The 6,574-nt window shown below is 52.7% G+C and overlaps 1 pseudogene; it reads right to left on the bottom strand.

The window, feature by feature from the left end:
• Positions 1-2,206: 2,206 nt before the first annotated feature.
• On the bottom strand, positions 2,207-4,936 carry LOC131084058 (acrosin-like; annotated as a pseudogene).
• Between the last annotated feature and the right edge of the window lie 1,638 nt (positions 4,937-6,574).

A 6,574-nucleotide genomic window follows, 5' to 3' on the forward strand; every position in this document is an offset into this window, starting at 1 on the left:
CCCGGGATCCATCCCCGGGCATTCCCGGGCCCCCGGGATCCATCCCCTGGCATTCCCCGCGCTCCCGCCGCCAGGGGGCAGCGTTGTCGCGGCGATGGCGGCCCCGCGGCCCGGGCCGGTCCCGGCTGGCGGGGAGCGCTGGGGCGGGGGAGGGTTTGTGATCCTTCCCTGCGCTTATCACTGGCATTTCAACTTCAATGGTTTATATTCTATCTCAGTTATCAAGCCACTAAAGAGCATACGCCGTTGTCCCAGTGCTATTTGAAATTCCCAACTGCAGTTTGTGGGGATTTTTTCTTTTAGAAATCCACTACACAAACGCTGCTGGGAAAACAATGGGCAGGGTGTAAGTTGTCTTATGTCCCCTTCTCCTGACAGCTTCCTGCTAAGGAAGAGGTTTATGACAAGAAAAAGCAAACCTCTCTCCAGGTCCAGCAGTGCCATGTGGTCTGTCTGGGCCCCATGGTCAGAGCTGAGCCCGGCTGAGCTCAAGTGACTCCAGCAGGTCACAGCCCCGGCCAGAGGAGGCTGAGGCAATGCTGTCCTGGTGGGTGATGCAACCCAGGGTTCTGAGAGGGCTGTATTTCTTCCTGGAAACATCTGCCTGTCCCTTGGCATTTGAATGAGCAGTTGGAGCTGCTGGTGCTCCTGTCACGGTAATGACTGTGACAGGCTTTTTCCATCTCTGAGGAGGAGATGGTTGTGACATTTGCTTTGACTGTGGCTTTGAAGCCATGGAGTTCCTCTGGTTGAGAAGAATTTCTTCCTAATATCTATTCTAAACTTACCTTCACTTTAAAGCCATTCCTCCTTGTCCTATTACTGCTTGCCCTTGTAAAAAAAGTCCCTCTCCAGCTTTATTTTAGCCCCTCTGTTTGCAGGGGCTCCCAGAACTTCCTGTTAACAGCTTGCAGGAAAACACCCTGTGTGTCATCATGGTCTCTTTGGGGAGTTCACTGCCACCCTACTCTCTGCAGCTGCTTGCCAGAAGCTCCTTCCCAAAACCACCCCCTAGAGCACATGGCTCCTGCAGACAGCATGCACGTGTCCCATCTGGTTACAGTGCAGCACCAGTCACATGAGCCAGAGATACCCAGGCAGTGTCCTCCTTCCTGTGCAAAGCACGGATGTGGCACAGTCCATGCTGGCCACGTCAGCCGCAGCAACGCCCTCTGGGAGGCTCCCTGGCCTTGATGTCTGTAAGGGCTGCTGCTGTTCTGGGCCCACACTGACAAGGGCAGTTGTGGCACCTGTGGCACTAGGATGCAGCTTGTGTCTGTGAGACTGGCTCCTTGATTCTCCCTTCTCCCTATCTGCCATGCTTACACATCCCCCTCATCTTCCTTGACTCCTCTCTTTCTCTGACCTTCTTTCCTCCCTGCTATCTCCTCCCTGCTCTTTTCCCCCTGAATCCAAGGTGTGTCCCACCTGTGAACGGACTTGGTGTTGCAGGTGCTGTTAACTAGCTCACCTTAGGCTTCCATGGGAATGCAGATGCAGTTTCCTGGGTCCTTCTGCTCCGACCAGGTTCTCCTCCCCAGAATGACCCCAACTCTTTCTTCAAACATCTCTGAAGTGTGGCCACCTCACACACCAATGTCCCTTTGCTGCCTCTGAAATCTTGCTCTTCCTTAGGGCACTGTAGCTTCTTTCAGCTTCTCCCTGCCTTTGTGACAGTCAGAAATTTTGCTTGTTGTGCTCAGGAGCTTCCCAGGTCTGCTCCATCAGCTCAGGCTTTTGCCAGGCCCTAGTCACCAGCTTGTGTGCCTCAAAGTGTCCCTCCCCAAGGTGTCTGCATGTGGCATTGTCTCCTGTCCTGTTCCTAGCCTTGATGCACCAGTCTTCTTCATCCTGTGGTGGCTCTGAGCACTCTTCTGTCTGACTAGACACAGTTCCAGCCCTTTAGAGTGACTTCCTTTGTGCCCAAGTGCTCTGAGGCAGCCTACTTTTGCAGGTCCTGGACAAGGAAGTTCTTGCCTTGCCCAGGAGACCAAACTGGACTGAAAGTATGGTTAACCACAAACACAGACAACTTTATTTCAGCAACTAAGTCAACATTAGCACTTGTGTGCATGTAGAGGAGCAATGTGGGCAGGACAGAGCAGGCCTTCAGTGCTGAGGCAGCCTTTGGATCAGCAGGCATTGCCTCAGCAGGAAACAGTCACAGTCCTATGCAACCTGCACTAGATCCTGTCCATTCTCCTGCTCAAACTGGAATCCCCTGTAGGTTCTTCAGAAGCTTCTGCATCTCAGTGAAGAATTCCATCAGCTTCTTGAGTGGATATGGGCAGTTATTATTCTCTTTCACTGGTGTGGGTAATGAACTTGGCTTTGGAGTGGGCATGGTTGTTGGCCATGGCTTTGGAGGGGGCGGTGCTGTTGGCCATGGCTTTGGAGGGGGCGGTGCTGTTGGCCATGGATTCGGAGCAGGTGGTGCTGTTGGCCATGGCTTTGAAGTGGGCAGTGTTGTTGGCCATGGATTCGGAGCAGGCGGTGCTGTTGGCCATGGCTTTGAAGTGGGCAGTGTTGTTGGCCATGGCTTTGGAGTGGGCAGTGTCGTTGGCCATGGGTTATAAGTGGTAGGTGGTCTCGTCCATGGCATCTGAGTGGTAGGTGGTCTCGTCCATGGCATCTGAGTGGTAGGTGGTCTTGTCCATGGCATCTGAGTGGTAGGTGGTCTTGTCCATGGCATCTGAGTGGTAGGTGGTCTTGTCCATGGCATCTGAGTGGTAGGTGGTCTCGTCCATGGCTTCTGAGTGGGCCATGGGGCATTTGTAGGACGAGTCCAGGGTGAGGCGGTTGGATAAGGATTCCATGACTGTGGGAGCATTTCCATCTGGAGCGCAATCCAGTCATAGAAGTGCCGAACAGAAGTGTATATTCCAGGCCGTTTCGCCCTGGCGCAGCCTCTGCCCCAGCTGGTTATTCCAACAACCCAGAAGAAGTCAGCGTCCTTGTCTTTGCACATGAGTGGACCCCCGCTGTCACCCTGCAGAGAACCAGAGAGGATTAAGGTGGTGTTGGGTGGCCCCTGTCAGCACCGGTGCTGCCTCCTTCTCTCTCACAGCCCCTGCCAGAGCTGTATTCTCAGCTGAGCAAGGCTCTGTTCAGTGCTGGAACCTCCAGAAGCTTGGCTGGGAGTGGGTTGGGAGCCTATGAAGTCAGGCTCTCTCTCAGCTCTACACAGTGATCCTGGATGTGCAGAGGACAGTTGTTCCAGCATTGGCATCTGGACATCTAGACTGCAAAGAGCACTAGCAGGGCTTTCTGGGCAGAGTGCCAGGCCTCAGGGACAAGGGAGATCCTGGACTAGGCCCTGTACATGGGCAATGGGTGGGAAGGCCCAGGAAAGGTGGGGAGCCAGGGCTAAGAGAGTGACTGGCCAGGGAAAGCAAGGGATGGCCTGTGTTGGGGTGGTGCTGCCTGTGCTGCTGGGGGCTGAGTGACGCTCCTACCTGGCAGGTGTCGATGCCACCCTCCGGGTAGCCAGCACACAAGTTGTGGCTATGGACCTCCCCCTGGTACCACTCACTGCTATTGCAGATCTGGACATTGATAAGGTGGACCTTGGCCTCCTGCAGGATATCGCTGGATGTTTGAGCTGTGAACACAGAAAGGAATGAGGACCTGGCAGCTTGCTGCCACTTTCCCCATCTGGAGGCGAACCCCTTCCCTAGGGTTTGGCTGTGCCCCTACAGAGGTGCTGGAGCTCTTGGGCCCTGTTGTCTGCTTTTAGGGAGTGGGAAGCCTTACTCTGGCCTTGGCCTCCACTGTCAGGAAGCCAAATCCATCTTCCCAATGTATTGAGCTTGCCCTCCATTTTTGGAAACTCACATCTTGCAGTGGTAGCACCCCAGCCAGCGACATAGCAGGTATCCAGCTGTGCCACGTTCACCGTGGCTTTGGGCACACACACCAGCTGGATGTGGGAGTTGCACTGGACAGGCTCGCTCATTTCCAGCAGTGCAATGTCATTGCTCTGGTCAGCAGGATCGTATTCATTGTGAATCAGCAGACGCTTAATCAGGCGCACCTGGGCCTCAGGGCCCGGCTCTGTCAGCTGGGTGACGCCGATCAGCAGGCGCATGGCGCTGATGTTCCTGAAGGCATGTGCAGAGAGGGGTGAGAGGGAGCAGAGCCTGGAGCTGTGCCAGCCCAGCAGTGACCACCCTTCTGCCCAATACTGGCCCAGCAGTCACAAGCCTTCTGCTTCCCAAGGCAGAGGAAAGCAGCACTTAGGGAGGTGGTGACTGCTCTAGCATGCCTCAGGCTCTGGGAATGCCAGCTGGAGGCTGCTAGGAAGTAGTGGCATGTGCCCAGCCTTCTCCTGAGCAATTTCTCAGCTGGGCATTGCGTTGCCCAGGCACTGAGCACACTGCAGAGAAATGAGATGGGAGAAGAGTACGGCACCTGCTGATGTTGTGGGGATATCCCTGTTTCCCGCTCCTGCTTACCTGGACTCAGCAAAACAGTGGGCAGCCGTGAGGACCCACCGTGTACTGATGAGGGACCCTCCACACAGATGCCCTGTGCCTGAAACCGAGGGATCCTGGATGCTGACAAGCCAGGGCCAGGCCCCAACCTCAGCATTTTTGCCACCCACGACACGTGTCCTGCCTCGTTCCTCATCGGAAGTCAAGGGCCGGACTCCGCAGCTCCCTCTGCAAGTAGAAAGTCATTTCCATCCTGCTCCATGGCTTGCTGCTGCTCCAGCAGAAGCTCCCAAGGTGTGTGGGGCAGCACACCAGGGAAGGCCACGGGGTATGAGCCTGTCCACAAGGAACTGAGGCCTCCCTGTGGGGTTTGGGGAGCTGCGGCCTGGCCATGGAGGACGAGCAGGCCCTCTCCAGGGAGCCCCCAGTGCTGCCCAAGCTCCCTCCCCGGGCCTGGGGCCACTTACTCGCAGGTGTTCCACGTGGCCTGCACAGGCGTGCATGTGGCCAGCAGCGTGAGGAAGCACAGCAGCAGCAGCATGGCTGTGGCTGCACGAGGCTCGTGCCAGCTACGAGAGCAAGGCTCCGTGTGCCAGCACAGCCACAGTGCTCAGAGCACCTCTGGTGATCTCAGCCCTGGGCTGATGTCACAGAGCAGCCGTTCCATGTTCTGGGCACGGCAGCCTCTGACAGGGGCACCAGGAGCAACATGGAACAGTTTGGGTTGAAATGGACCTTAGTGATCATCCAGTTCCAGTCCAGAGCAGGGACACCTCACGCCAGCTGCTGCTCAAAGCCCCATCCAATTGGGCCTTGAACTTTTCCAGGGATGGGGCAGCCGTAGCTTCTCTGGGCACCCTGTGCCCATGCCTCACCACCCTCACAGTCCAGAATTTCTTCCTAATATCTATTTTAAACCTGCTCTGTTTAGGCTTGAAACCATTCCCTCTTGTTCTATCACTATTTGTCCTTATATAAAATCCCTCTCCAGCCTTTTTATAGGCACCTCTCCTTGCAGGATGAGGGTGTGCAGGCCCTGGGGCACAGGGAAGCACAGATCCATTTGTGAGCAAGATGGACAATTTTGCTTTCATTCTTTAAAATATGACAATTTGACTGACTTTTCCTATCAAGTAGTACCTAAGTAAAAGTCAGTTTGGTCTGTATGTGTGGTATTTTGGCCTGTGTATCTAAAATGGAAAATACCTGTGTCCCTGCTCTTCAGGATGGCTTCTCAGCCACAGTCAGCACTCTCTCTGAAGTACTAAGTGCTGCCTACAAAGAACAAGGCATAGAGAAAAAACTGATGAAAGCACATGGTGTTGAGAAGCATTGAGATATATCTGATAGAATCTAGCTTTGCTTTCCATGCCAGCCCATATATTCTGAAAACCTCCTGAAGATCCTTAACCAACCAACCAACAAGTAATCACAATAGCATCTAAATATTAACCTGCTGATTGATACAGCTGTATACAATTAATATGTGTATATATACATATTATTCTAGTTACACAGGGCTTGCTACCCCTTTTTCTGTTTTCAGACAGAGCAAGGAAAAGACACACACAAAGAGGAAAAAATGAGAAACTTGAAAAAGAGTCAAAATCTGTATTTGCAAACCAAATTAAATTTTTGGACACCTCAGTATTTAAGCACTTTCTTTTCAATCCTATTAAAAGTTCCCAGTTTTCAGAGAGTACCTGTCCTCCCAGAGTGATGGTTGCCTGATTTGTCAGTGCCAGCTGAGCATCTGCCACCATTTCTTATTTTGGGAAATATAGGCCCCATGTGTTTATACTTCTTCAGATTGTCAATCTCTTTTAAGGAGTTGGTGAAAGGTTTGCATTTGCATTGGTTTTACTTATCTGAGTTGTTTTCCCATTCTTATGATCACCCTTTTTCTCAGTGAGAGGTTGAATTTTTGGTGTAGTAATATCCATCCACATAAAAATGAGGGCTCAATACATTTTAAAAGGGTGAGCCATTTAATCATTGATGAAGGTACAACATTCTGAGTAAGTCTTAAAACCACCAGCGGTCACACAGGGGTTTCTTCCTCCCCCTTTTCCTCTTCCAGCTTTTAAAAAAAATTTGTTTGTTTGTTTGCTAGTACAGCTGGATTTTTGATACAAGGTTGC

This window comes from Melospiza georgiana, chromosome 5 (assembly GCF_028018845.1).
Source record: "Melospiza georgiana isolate bMelGeo1 chromosome 5, bMelGeo1.pri, whole genome shotgun sequence".
Lineage (NCBI taxonomy): Eukaryota > Metazoa > Chordata > Aves > Passeriformes > Passerellidae > Melospiza > Melospiza georgiana.